The sequence below is a fragment of the Podarcis gaigeae genome (genome assembly GCF_964106915.1).
Source record: "Podarcis gaigeae genome assembly, chromosome: 5".
In the NCBI taxonomy this organism is placed as follows: domain Eukaryota; kingdom Metazoa; phylum Chordata; class Lepidosauria; order Squamata; family Lacertidae; genus Podarcis; species Podarcis gaigeae.
In genome coordinates, this window is record NC_139681.1 from 91,991,051 (window position 1) to 92,005,616 (window position 14,566).

Here is a 14,566-nt window from a genome sequence, read left to right on the forward strand (position 1 = left end):
TGGCAGCCCCATGGAAAGTCTTCCCCCAAAGATTCAAGGCCCTCTGGAACACGACCTCATGTGGCCAACAGCACTTTGCACATGCATTGTCAGGCGACAGTAAGCAACTCCCACGGCCGGGTGCCGGGAACGTACAATACAAGGAAAAGTTATTTCCATCTGCTTTTCATTCAATATTTACAGAGAGAGACTTGGGATAACAGCGTTGTCCTGGGTGACTCTCCAGCCCCCTTTTCTCCCACTGCTTCATTTGTCATTTGTCATCATCTTCCCTATGGGTGACACTATGAGGGCCCTCGGCTTCTGAGCTCTATGCTCTACTACAGTGGTACCTCGGGTTACATATGCTTCAGGTTACAGACTCCGCCAACCCAAAAATAGTACCTCAGGTTAAGAACTCTGCTTCAGGATGAGAACAGAAATTGTGCTTCGGCGGCGCCGCAGCAGGAGGCCCCATTAGCTAAAGTGGTGCTTCAGGTTAAGAACAGTTTCAGGTTAAGAACGGACTTCCAGAACAAATTAAGTACTTAACCTGAGGTACCACTGTACATTCAAGGCTGTCCGGGTTCTGGGAGGGGGGGTCCGGAATGCTTTCCAAAGATACTGTGTCTGTCGGCTGTCGCACTCCTAGTGATCCCTCTTCTTCCATTATTTCCCAGCTTTTCCCTCTTCTGCCTCTGAGCTGTGACCTCCCTCAAACCCCTGTTGTAATTCTGAACTGTCGTCTTCTTCTTCTCCAGAAGGGTTAGGCTGGGGATGTGGTCTCCTCTGATCAGTCCCTGACATGCACACAAGCTCCTCTGGATCCAAGGCCCTGTTCTATGGCTGAAAGTTGCGTCAATAAAACAGAACCTCTGGGAAAGACATCTAAAATACTAAAACAAGAGCATTTTATAACTGGATGCTCTAAATAGAGAGGGAGTTGATTATATGCCTAAGAAATAGAAGAAAAGATATATCTTACTAGTGAACTTTTTTTTCAAAGCATACATTTTTTAAAAAATTGGCATCAGAGCATTTCATTGCAGTGTTATTCCAGCTGCATGGACCAGTACCAGGGGAGCAAGACCTGATCTACTCTATCTTACTTCTGGGTAGACATGGGTATGATTGCATACAGGGTGCCCACTTAACAGGTCAGCGGAAAAAAAGTTGGCAGAGATTTGCATAAAATTTGCCTATGCCAATTCAAAAACAGTAATGATTACTGTAATTTAATAAGTCCAAGAAGGATGGTGGTGATCTTCATATGGAAAACTGACCCAAATGACTTCAACTGATGTGTTATGACAGTGAATTGTAGATATTTGTGGGAGGTGGAAAGTACAACATTAATTTATTCTGATATTTTATATTGCTTTTCACAACAGGAGCCGCAAAGCACTGTAAAGTAAATGCAACAAAACACAATGCATAATACAATTGTTAGAACACAGTCACATAAAATACTTTCAGAACTATTAAAGTAGCAGCGTCATACTTAAACTGACTTCACCCATCACACCTTTCCACTGCTAAAAGATTGGTGAGAGAGGTGTGTCTTCACTGTTAAGTATAATTGTTTAATTGACAATGAAATGGCAAATAACCCTGTGTGTGTTTGAGTAAGTGTTGCTGAAGGTTTGCCATGGTAAATTCAATTGAGCTATACTAAAACTAACAAGAGCTCTCTGGGCACCTGACTGGTTGATAATTAACTGTTGATGTTCTCTGCTCTCTCACATGGTGTTTAACTTTAGATCATGTGAGAGGGTTATTCAGTTTCAAATCACCATTTTGAAGGGAGTTGTCTTTTTTCCTCTGGAAGCCACAGAGAACAAAGGATGTGATAATGAGGTCTCTCCTGGAGACAAAATAGCTCCAGGTTAATGGAGGCTGTGGGGAGAGACAGGCCTCTAATTTTAGGTCTGCTAGGAGTTACTTCAAATTTGTAAGAAGATGAAACTGTGCTGGACATGCACATGACATTATATAACTAGGTGGATGTATCATGATTTCTTTTTGTATCTGTTTTTGGAACCAGTTGTGTTAGTAAAGCTTTTGAATCATATTTATGGGTCTGGACCATTTTTATTCCAAGAGGAGTCAGTTTTAATTCGTCTTATTTCTTCCAGCTGCACTTTAATATCTGCAATATTCACATGGTGCCAAAACAAATACACTACAGAAACAAGGTCCATGTCAGTGGGGAGATTGTTCCACAGCTGCGGAGCCAACACTGAAAAGACTCTTCTATAGGTCCCTCACACTGCACACCTCACTCAGAGCAGAGAGAGCCTCGTCTGTTGATAGTAATGAACAGGCAGGCTGATACAGTGGCTTATCAGGAGATAAGTGGGTGGGGAGGACCAATACGAGTCAGCAGAGGAGGTGTGGAAATGTATGTGCCTAATGAGGGGCTATGGGGTACCTGCCGACATGGAGGCCATAATGGTTAAACCAACAAAGAAGAACATAGCAGGTGTGGGATGTAAACGGACTGAGACTTCATTAAATATTAGGGGGTAATGCACACTGTCTCCTTGGCTTACCTTACAGAGCCTGGTAATAGCTTCACTTCTCAAGTTTAAGTAACACTCAGGTCATGAACCAAAGTGGCAAAGGACGCTCAGTGCAAAGGCTGACACCATCCTTATTGTGCTGACAGCTGGAGAGATGCCACAACCGCATCAGAATTGGCTCAGAACTCCTTTGTCAAAAGATCACAGGGTGGTTTGCAACTCAGAACACAAATGCTACTCCATAGCATAATCTCTAACAACAGAAAAATCAAAGCAATTATATAAATGCAATTATATTAATGAGAATTACGTAATGATGACAATTAGGATTGTGCGCATTTCCATTTCCATCTCCTGGTTCTGTTTATGTGGTGCCTCTACTTATGAATGCGATCCGTTTCAGGGTGCCGTCCACACCCTTAAAAGTCCGTAAGTAGAATGCCGCTACTGCGCATGCATGAAGCGCAGTAGCGCAGTAGCGTGAAGCGCGATAGAGCACTTCTGCACGCTCGGCGAATCCAGAAGTAAACACTTCTGGGTTTGCTGCGTTCGTAACCTGAAAAGCTTAAACATGAAGCAAACGTAACACGAGGTATTTAAATTTAACAGCACAGAAAAGGAATGCACATACAGTGGTACCTCGGGTTACAGATGCTTCAGGTTACAGATGCTTCAGGTTACAGACTCCACTAACCCAGAAATAGTACTTTGGGTTCAGAACTTTGCTTCAGGCTGAGAACAGAAATTGTGCGGCAGCAGCGCGGCGGCAGCGGGAGACCCCATTGGCTAAAGTGGTACCTCAGGTTAAGAACAGTTTCAGGTTAAGAATGGATCTCCGGAACGAATTAAGTTCTTAACCCGAGGTACCACTATATAGGGCAACCTGGTTTGTAAAAGAAAGAAGAAAGAAACCACCACTAATTTGCTTCTCATAAAAGCACTTCTAGAAACTGCAGGTGACAGCCACCATTTTAGAAGAGGCATCCCCACCTGCTGCCTCGCCTTCATTCTCTCACACAGGAAGAACGGGCTCTTCTAAGATGGCATCCGCTGCCACAAACTTGTACTGGATCAATCCATCAACCTCTGATGGATGATTTAGAAGGATTGGGTCCAGCATCACTTTCGCTGTTTGTGTGTGCCAGTATCCATACTCAGCAGAACAAAAAAGATTCCTTCCAGTAGCACCTTAAAGACCAACTAAGTTAGTTCTTGGTATGAGCTTTCGTGTGCATGCACACTTCTTCAGATACCTGAACTAACTTAGTTGGTCTTTAAGGTGCTACTGGAAGGAATTTTTTTTGTTTTGACTATGGCAGACCAACACGGCTACCTATCTGTAACCATACTCTGCAGAGTTACATCTCAACACAGCTCCTTCCTTGGGAGTGTCTTCAGGGTTGAAGGTACACATAGTAGGCAATAAACACTCGTGGATGCCATAACGATTCAGTCAGGCATGGAAGCTGACTTGACAGGCATAAAAGCATATTGGTAGCAAATATATGCTGACATTCACCACTGCCGTGGTCAAAGCATTGCTTAGAGTCCAAGACTCTGCTTCTCTCACCGCAAGGCACAAGCAAGAGACTCACAAGTTATCACATTGTTATCAGTACTTCCTGTCACACTGACCATCTCCAAAGAACAGTTCCCACAGAAAAGGTCCTTGCATAGACAAAACAATCTCAGACTTCTGCTGCTTCTTGAACTTCTTCTCTGTTTTCCTCTGTTTCTGAAACAAATGATTCTCTCACACACAGAGAGAATATCCAACAACTTTAACCATTTAAAAGAAAGATTCGGTTTCCCTTCAAAGCTGTAGGTTGAGACATTTGCATGTGCGTGGAAAATGAATTTGATTAAAGCAAAATTGATGAACAGACTAGCATTTCTTTCATGAGGTGACAACCGTATTGTAACCACCACATCATTCAGAGTATAGGCTTCCATCTGCTCTGTGGCTATTTCTGTGGCATCTTCATGAAGTTCAGTAGTACCTCGGATTAAGTACTTAATTCATTCCGGAGGTCTGTACTTAACCTGAAACTGTTCTTAACCTGAAGCACCACTTTAGCTAATGGGGCCTCCCGCTGCCGCTGCGCTGCTGCTGCACGATTTCTGTTCTCATCCTGAAGCAAAGTTCTTAACCTGCGGTACTATTTCTGGGTTAGTGGAGTCTGTAACCTGAAGCGTCTGTAACCTGAAGCATATGTAACCCGAGGTACCACTGTACTAACAAAGGAATATAGGAAGCTGCCTTCTTCTGAGATGGACCATTGATTGATTGATTGATTCATCCAGCTCAGTATAGCTTACAGTGATAGTTCAATATAGTAACTCTCCAGGGTTTCAGGCAGATGTTTTTCCCAACCCTAACTGGAAATGACGCGGGTGGCGCTGTGGGTTAAACCACAGAGCCTAGGACTTGGCGATCAGAAGGTCGGCAATTCGAATCCCCACGAAGGGGTGAGCTCCCGTTGCTCAGTCCCTGCTCCTGACAACCTAGCAGTTCAAAAGCACGTCAAAGTGCAAGTAGATAAATAGGTACTGCTCCGGCGGGAAGGTAAACTGCGTTTCTGTGTGCTGCTCTGGTTTGCCAGAAGTGGCTTAGTCATACAAGCCACCTGACCCGGAAGCTGTACGCTGGCTCCCTCGGCCAATAAAGCGAGATGAGCACCGCAACCCCAGAGTCGGCCACGACTGGACCTAATGGTCAGGGGTCCCTTTTTAACTGGAAATGGCAGGGATTGAACCTAGGGTCTTCTTCTCTGCCACTGAGCCATGGCCTTCCCCTTAATTCAGGGGTCAGCAACCTTTTTCAGCTGTGGGCCAGTCCACTGTCCCTCAGACCATGTGGTGGGCCAGACTATATTTTGAAAAAAAAAATATGAACGAATTCCTATGCCCCACAAATAACCCAGAGATGCATTTTAAATAAAAGGACACATTCTACTCATGTAAAAACATGCTGATTCCTGGACCATCCACGGGCCGGGTTGAGAAGGCGATTGGTCCGCATCCAGCCCCCGGGCCTTAGGTTGCCTACCCCTGCCTTAAAGGCTGTAGGATTGACTCCCTTCTTCTCACATTCATAGAATCTAATTAACTCTCTGCTCTCCCAATCTATTTTTAGCCTCCCCTGACCTCGCCGCATTGTTCGGCACAGAGTGCTTTGATAAAAGTAATTCAATCAGATGAGCAATTACACAGTGTAATCCATAAAAGTAACATCATATGCAATAGCGCAAGAGCAGCTTGCGGGACAGCTCGGCGCTTTGGAAGTGGGCTCCGTAATCCATTTAGAGTCACTGCAGGCCATTTATAATATATTCCTTGCGTAGAAGGCTGCCTTCCAGCATACAGGCTCCCTTGTCACTTTCAGATGCATTCTTCTGCATTATGGCACTTGAGATGCAAAACAGGGCAGGGGAGAATTGCGATCTGGGAGGGCGGCGGGAAGAAGAAGGGAGGATGCTTCTCCCAGATGAGAAAAGTGCCTGTTCAAAAATCGTTCCTCCTTAGCAAAGAGATCTGATCTCCAAGTGCCCTAGCTTCTTGCCATTGCTGACAAATGCAAGTTTGCTATTTCAGGCGTTGCAGAAGCAATCTAGTTCCAGGAGGGAGAGATGCAGACCACCTCAGGAACTCAGCAAAGTGGGCTTTCGTGGGCAGCGTTATTCCATCACAAAAGAGGAACAATCCAAGATCTGAATCCTGATTCAGCTTCCAAACCAGTAACCGGTTCAGAAACAAATACAAGGACTCAAGACCTGCAAGTCTGAAGTGCTAATAGCGATCGCAAAAACAACCATTTTAAATAGTTGTTGTTAGAATAACAAGGGTCCTGAGCGAAGAAGGGTGAGGGACATAGGAAGGCAATAGCTTTTATAATTTAAAAAATCACTGCCAGGGTTGCCAGGCCCGAATATTGGAGCCAGGCTGTTATGTACTGAAGTTCTCACCCTGGGCCAGCAGGGGGATACTGTAGATAGTTATGCAAATGAAGGATCAAAAGTGATGTTCAGTGATTGGATAGTTTTAGAAAGTTGTTACAGTAACGTGGTACTGGAGCTCTATATAAGCAGGCTGATTGAGCCCTTCAATCCAGTTCTGTTCTGGCCTCTGAATAAAGAAGAATTGTTTGAAGAATCGCTGTGTCGTCTGATATGTTCACCCACAACTTAAAACAGGCCACTGGTCCATTTAGCTTGCTAGCCCTTATCCAAGCCCCAGTTCTTTAAAAGTGAGTGGCCTAAATTGCCTCTGCTGACCTGTGAATCCCATCCCCAAAATGTGCTCATCTTCTTTAAACATGTGCATAGATCTGGCTCTATAATCCACTTGGAGCAGAGACCACCTTAGGTGAGATTCAATGTTAGCCATATTCAGAGTAGAACCACTAAAATCAATGGGTTTACTCTGAGAACAACTTACTTGGAGATTGCCTCATGGTCTGAGTTTCTTAGAGGAAAAGTGAAGTATAAGTGAAACAAATAAATAAAATGCTTTCTTTAGGATGGTCAATAACATTGTTCAGGTTTAGATTTTGTTGCTAGAGAGCCTTATAGTGATGGAAATTATCACAAAGAGACAGAGTTTTAATGCAAAACAGGGTTAACCTGCTAGGTTTAGTAGGGTTATCTAAGAAGAAAATACCAGATGATGAAACTGGGGCAATATAACAGGAATGAATGATTATAGCCTTAATTTGGTGCAGCTTCTGACATAAACAGGGCAGAGATTCATGCAGCCAGAGGGTTTTCACTGCATTTCTGTATTTTTTTCCTTCCTTGCTTCATTCCCCAGCTATATCTTTACCCATCCCCTTGGTAAGGAAGAAAATAAACCAGTAATTTAGGTCACTTCCAGACAACCTGCTTATTAAGCATTCACCCTTATTCGCTTGCACAAAGTTTGCAGGGAGCTTAGATGATGACAGCTATTTATTCAGCATTCATTCTGATTTGTCTGCAGGGAGGTTAGATGATGTTGGGCCAAGGGAAGTATCTCTCTCTCCCTCCCTCTCTCTCTCTCTCTCTCTGTGTGTGTGTGTGTGTTTGTTGTACAAGAGTGTCAAAGCAACTTCAATTGCACACAACCTGAATTTGCTGGTATGTGATCAAATCCCACCCCAAAATATAGCAACAGTCTGGAAGCTGTGGTAGACAGTTGATTTCAATATTTGACAGTATCTGACAAGTGACAGTTCATGAGATTCCCTGCCAAATGCAGAACAACAAAGAGATGCCAGCAAGTCAAAGACACTGATCTTTTGGGACAAAATTTCACATTCTTAAAAATAAATAAAAATTAAGCAATTTATATAACTGCTTTCCAGTGCATATTTCCCAAAGCACTTTACAACAATATATACAGTACAGTGGTACCTCAGGTTACATATGCTTCAGGTTACATACGCTTCAGACTCCGCTAACCCAGAAATAGTGCTTCAGGTTAAGAACTTTGCTTCAGGATGAGAACAGAAATCATGCTCCGGCAGCGCAGCGGCACCAGGAGGCCCCGCTAGCTAAAGTGGTGCTTCAGGTTAAGAACAGTTTCAGGTTAAGTACGGACCTCCGGAACGAATTAAGTACTTAACCTGAGGTACCACTGTATCAACAAATCAATCATAACACTGCTGTAAAACCCAATAAAACTGGTTATTTCATTGCATTTCGAACAGAACAAACAGTCCTAAAACCAGTGCAAAATAACCATACTAAAAACCAAGTGTAAGAGAAGGTCTAAGTCAGGCTTCCTCAGCCTTGGCCCTCCAGATGTTTTTGGCCTACAACTCCCATGATCCCTAGCTAGCAGGACCAGTGGTCAGGGATGATGGGAGTTGTAGCCTCAAAACATCTGGAGGGCCGAGGTTGAGGGAGCCTGGTCTAAGGCAGTCAGCCTGGCGTTCTCCAGATGTTCCACACAATAACTCCCACCATCCCCAGCCAACTTGAATTTCAAATTCAGGATTTCATAGTCAAAAGTCAGAAGGATGAAATTCTGAATGGGGCTAATGTGCTGTTCTGTGGCAAGCCTCAACTGAGGCAGTGGACCAGGTGAGGTTAGGGCTGTCCTGTAGGAAACACAGACATCTGAAGCTCCTCTAGCAAGAAGCAAGCGGAAACTGAGACCTTACATAGTAATAGCAGCAGGTGCAGGTTGATGGTTAACATCACCTGAGCTATAAGATGTTACAGGGAAGTCCAATGTTTTTCATGCCAAGTGGGCTGCAAGAGTACTTCACCACAGAACCTGCGGGCCACACACTGAACTGAATTTCCATATCGTAAAGTGTTGGCTATATACCGTATTTGCTATTATTTCATATACATAATTGATATATTTAATATATATTATTAAATGCACAATTAAGAGATTTAATGCATTTATATGTTTTGATTGTACAGAATGTGTTAAAAATATTGAAACTTAATAGAATATAATTTTAAAAATAGATTTAATATATTTAATTAGTAAGCAAATTTAATACACAAACAGGTGTATTTCGTTAACGGTGCATGACACAAAAATATTTTTTAAGGCTTTATGGTGTTTTTTCTTGAATTTTGCTGAGAAGAATCCTCAGGTCTTCTGCAGCAGTCTATACCTTTAGGGGCATCTCACACAGCATATACTGCAAGGTTTTTTCCAGGACATCCCTTTTCTGTGAGAAAATGGCAGCCATTTTTGTCGCTGGGTTCTTGTGCAATTTCCCCATGGCAAAAGCACTTTTTCGGGGGCGTAATCTCATGCGGTGCCACAAAACACACGTTTTGCACACCGTACCCAAAGAAAACGTTGGGGGTGGGGGCCGTGGGGTGGAAATGGCATCTGGAAAGATGCCATCCTAGATTTTGGCTTCAAAGTGTGGGAGGGGATGAGTTAGTTCAAGAGGTTAGGCCGAAGCAAGGGGCAAGGGTGGGAAGCAGAGGAGAAAGTACGGTAGCCGAGGGAGAAAAGGCAAGATGTACATAGTTATTTAATAAAACTATTTATGTTCAACTTCTCTGGCCTGATCATCATTAAACAGAGAACATTGCAAGCAGAGACCTGTGAGCCAGAGGATAGTGCCCTTTTCCCCTTAGATGTGGAGCCCTCACCTCCATCGCCCGCTGAAGAGACATCCGACTCCTGGTCCCTGACAGGTAAATTCTGATTTTATTTTATTGCTAAACTTCTTTTCACCTCAAGCTCCAGTACCAAGTAAGATGGTTGCTTTCAACACAGCAACATAGAATGCCTCTGGAGATGTGGGCAAGTCAACCACCACCTGATACCCCAGGAAATGATTCAAGACTCAGCGTTTGACCTGGCCTAACCAGGTCGCAGGTGGTGCTGTGGGTTAAAGCCTCAGCGCCTAGGACTTGCCGATCGAAAGGTTGGCGGTTCGAATCCCTGCGGCGGGGTGCGCTCCTGCTGCTCGGTCCCAGCGCCTGCCAACCTAGCAGTTCGAAAGCACCTCCGGGTGCAAGTAGATAAATAGGGACCGCTTTTTAGCGGGAAGGTAAACGGCGTTTCCGTGTGCGGCTCTGGCTCGCCAGAGCAGCGATGTCACGCTGGCCACGTGACCCGGAAGTGTCTCCGGACAGCGCTGGCCCCTGGCCTCTTGAGTGAGATGGGCGCACAACCCCAGAGTCTGTCAAGACTGGCCCGTACGGGCAGGGGTACCTTTACCTTTACCTTTAACCATCTCTAGCTATCCTGCTTCCCTAAGAGATCCATCCCACTCATGTCTCCATGGTCTCTTTCATATAACCCCCTTGAGGAGGTGCTAATCACCTGAAGATGTTAAGCAATTAACTCTAATGGGAGAAATGTGAGGAGGTGGCAAGGAACTTCATTTGTACGAAGTTCAAATGGTGTCTTTGCACTCCTAAGGTTTGTGGTTTTTCTTTCTTTTTAAAAAATGATTTTCATGGATGACAAAGGTACATATAAAGTCCAGACCCTCCAAATGTCCATATTTTCCAGGGAGAGTCCCATATTTACAGAAGCCGTCCTGGTTTCTGATTTGATCCTGGAATGTCCCGCTTTTCCTTAGGACGCCCCTAGCTTCATTGGAAAAATGTTGGGGGGTATCAACGTTTTCAGTTCATAGAGTCCTTTCTACATGTCAGTACATTCAATGTGGGACTTTGCTGCCATATGCATTGTGAGGTTGGTGGGGGGGGAGAGAGAGAAGTGGGAAGGAGAAAGAAAGAAAGAAAGAAAGAAAGAAAGAAAGAAAGAAAGAAAGAAAGGAAGGAAGGAAGGAAGGAAGGAAGGAAGGAAGGAAGGAAGGAAGGGGGTAATGATCTTTCATTGAGAAGTCTGCTTAAGATGAATGCAAAAGTGGGATGCAAAATGCTACTGTTTGTTTACTGAAAGTGCGAGCCTATGTTGAAATATAACCTACCTTCCAAAGGTGGCCTCATGTTTCCCCAGTCACCAACTCGCCTGTTTACAATTCATTTCTACAAATGCTAGAAATCTGAGCATGCCGCCTTTAGGAATAACACTAAAAGGGAGTGGGGAATGCATCCCTTCAAACTCATTTTTTCAAATTGATCGGTGGGGCAATAGCTAAGAACAGTCTCTTTGCCTGCTGACTTAACATAAGACTGCAGAGCGCAGTGCAGGTGAGAGCTCAGCCTCACTGTCTTAATCTGCTCAGAAGGCTGGTTTTATGCAAACTTGTGCCATGGTCCCACGGATTTTAAGTATCCATCAACCCCTCTACTTGTAGGGATGTTTGTAAATAGGCTTCAACTCTGAGTACAGTATGCTTTGACCTTTTTGTGGCATCACTTAACACATTCAGTTTTCTTTTGAGTCAGGGGTTGGGGATGCTAAAGAAACAAGGGGCAAATATATTCCTGGAGATGTATCCAACTGCAAGGGAGTCTTTGCTTCTTCCCGTAGGACATTGTCACAAAGGGCACTGACAATTCAAATAATTCTGACAATTTGACAGCTTGCCTAGGACACGATGCCATGAATTAATCTATCTTGGCAATGGGCTCCTGGTGAATATTTAAATAGGTTGGTAGTCAACACTAGAACGCTGAAATATAATATATTTTGGCATTGAGAGAGAGGCAGTAAACCTGAGAGCCAAATTAAAGTCTAAGCAGCAGTTTTACCTTTCCCAATCTCAGCAACATTTTATTTAAAAAACAACCACCAACAACTTTTTAAAAATGCATCTTCTGTGGCAATAAACGTCAATCATGTGTTACAATGCAGGCAAATTCTGAAGCTTCACTTCCAATGCAACTTCATCAGCTTGAAGGATGGGTATATCAAAGACAGACATTTTCAAACAATGTTCGAAGGAACCTTAAGCTTCCCCACAAGCTTAGAAAAGGTTAATCAGTAAGGAGATGAGTCATGGCAGGCAAGTTTTCTGGAAGACAGCTTGCCTCCCACAGCCCGTCAGTAGGGGCTATTGAGCTTATTATAAAAGAAGGTGACCATCACCAAAAGGAAGACACATAAATGCATCCCCACTGAAAAGGGCACAAGTATACATGAAATTTGCATGTCCTATTTTATATGTGTGATGCGGTTGGCGCTGTGGTCTAAACCACTGAGCCTCTTGGGCATGCCGATCAGAAGGTCGGTGGTTCGAATCCCCGCGACAGGGTGAGCTCCCATTGCTTGGTCCCAGCCCCTGCCAACCTAGCTGTTCAAAAGCACATCAAAGTGCAAGTAGATAAATAGGTACCGCTCCAGCGGGAAGGTAAATTGTGTTTCCGTGCGCTGCTCTGGTTTTGTTAGAAGCGGCTTAGTCATGCTGGCCACATGATCCGGGAAAACTGCGGATAAACGGTGGCTGTCTCAACCACTAACGTGAGATGAGCGCCGCAACCCCAGAGTCGTTCGCTACTGGACTTAACTGTCAGGGGTCCTTTACCTTTACCTTTTTAATTTATATGTATAGTTTCAGTGTTAGCAGTAATTACATTAAATCAAAATGCAGTATGTTTTATTTGTTTAGGCATTTATAAACTGTACTTTCATGTAAAAATATCACAAGGTGGTGTACAAACAAACAAAAACACAGTAATAAAGTAAAAAGAATTAAAAATGTCAAACATATCAGTCAAGGCTAGGTGGCAAAGCCTATCAGGTTTGAAAGACCTGTCTGAATAATTGTTGTTGTTTAGTCGTGTCCAACTCTTCCTGACCCCATAGACCAGAGCATGCCAGGCACTCCTGTCTTCCACTGCCTCCCGCAGTTTGGTCATACTCATGCTGGTAGCTTCGAGAACACTATCCAACCATCTTGTCCTCTGCCGTCCCCTTCTCCTTGTGCCCTCCATCTTTCCCAACATCAGGGTCTTTTCCAGGGAGTCTTCTCTTCTCATGAGGTGGCCAAAGAATTGGAGCCTCAGCTTCAGGATCTACAAGTTTTAAAAGCGAGCTGAGATGGCTCCTGCCAAACTTCTACTGGCAAGGAGTTCCTAAAGCCTTGGTCCCTGGTAAAGACTGGCTGAACCTCAGGGGCATGTGAGGCCACCATGCCCCATCAGAAGACCTCAGCGAGCAAGGAAAAACATATGAATCAGGTGGCCTTTAAGGTAATTCAGACCCAGGTTTTGTGAATTAACACAATAGCACACTTACCCTCAGCCTGCCTCCTCCCACCTGCTTTGTGTTAGTGGGGAAAAAAATCCCTCACAGAAAGGAGAATTCCTAGATGCTAAGAGCCAGGTTTGGGGCAGGTACTCTTTGGTAAGAAAATGCCAGCAGAGACCTGGGTGTTGTTTGTGGGCCTTCCAGGGGCAGGCTGCTGAATGAAATGGGCCAACGTTCTGATCCAACAGGACTTTTCTTACGTTCTTAGGAAACAAGTTAATCAAACAGCACATCAAAACCATATCTAAGGAGACATCACATATGCTGTTGAGCTTTGTGGTTCTCGCTGAAATAAAACAATGAGCCAGAAAAGAGGGAAAACCCAGATCTATTTAGAGAGAAACCTTTCAATTACATTGATTCAAATCTCTGCCATGTTATATGCAACCTAAAAGTTTTGGGCAGCAGTTTATGTACACCATAGGTCACCCCAAGGTACTGGGGTGGGGGATATTTGAATAAGGGCTACCTCTGCTGGCACCACCTAATTGAAAGCTGAAAGCACCTCATTAAAAATATATGCAAGTCAAAGAATGCATTTTGACTGTATCAGTTTCAAGTGCCATTAGTTTCAGATGGAACACTTCCAGCCGTGCTCCAAAGGGCTGACACAGTTCAGTGATAAAAGCAGCTGTTTGTATCTTCTGCCTAAGATTCTTCCTTTACCCTGAGAATTCAATTTGTGGACAGCCAGAAGGTACAAAATTTAAGCTAACAGCCCAGTGCTAACAGCAAGAACTTAATAGAGCTCAATACTGAAGCATAAAAGGAAATATGGAGCTATTGGTCATTGCTTTCTAGTTGGTTCAGGTCAGAGTGGGCCAATTTCAGGAGTGGTCTTTGGGTTGGAACTGGATTTGACCACATCAGTTGATCTCCTCCAGGAGCAATGCAAGCTTTGACTTGGAGGCTACGTCAGAGCTTGCCTGTTCCACAGCTCACACCACCAAGAAGTTCTTCCTCTTGTTTAGTTTTGTTTAGTCTGCAAACTTTTTCAGCAGGGGGCTGGTCCACTGTCCCTCAGTCCTTGTGGGAGGCCGGACTGTATTTTGGGGGGGGGAATAAACGAATTCCTATGCTCTCCCCAATAACCCAGAGATGCATTTTAAACAAAAGCACACATTCTATTCATGTAAAAACACCAGGCAGGCCCCACAAATAACCTAGAGATGCATTTTAAATAAAAGGACACATTCTACTCATGTAAAAACATGCTGATTCCTGGACCGTCTGTGGGCCGGATTTAGAAGGCGATTGGGCCGAATCCAGGCCCTGGGCCTTAGTTTGCCTACCCATGCTCTACACCCTTGCAATTTGAACTTGCTGGTTCAGGTCCTACCCTCTGGAGAAACATCTTCTGTATGACAGCCCTTCAGATATTCAAAGTTAGCTCTCATATGGCATCTTAATTGTCTCTTGTCTCCACAGTAAACATACTC

General features: G+C 44.1%; 1 long non-coding RNA gene across 1 annotated transcript; it reads right to left on the reverse strand.

Annotated features, from left to right (window-relative positions):
• Positions 1–643: 643 nt before the first annotated feature.
• LOC310845163 lies at positions 644–2,751 on the reverse strand. Its single transcript, XR_014564531.1, has 3 exons — positions 2,532–2,751; positions 1,263–1,383; positions 644–854 (listed from the first exon to the last, which is right to left on the reverse strand). It is a non-coding gene; the product is annotated as an uncharacterized lncRNA (long non-coding RNA).
• Positions 2,752–14,566: the final 11,815 nt, after the last annotated feature.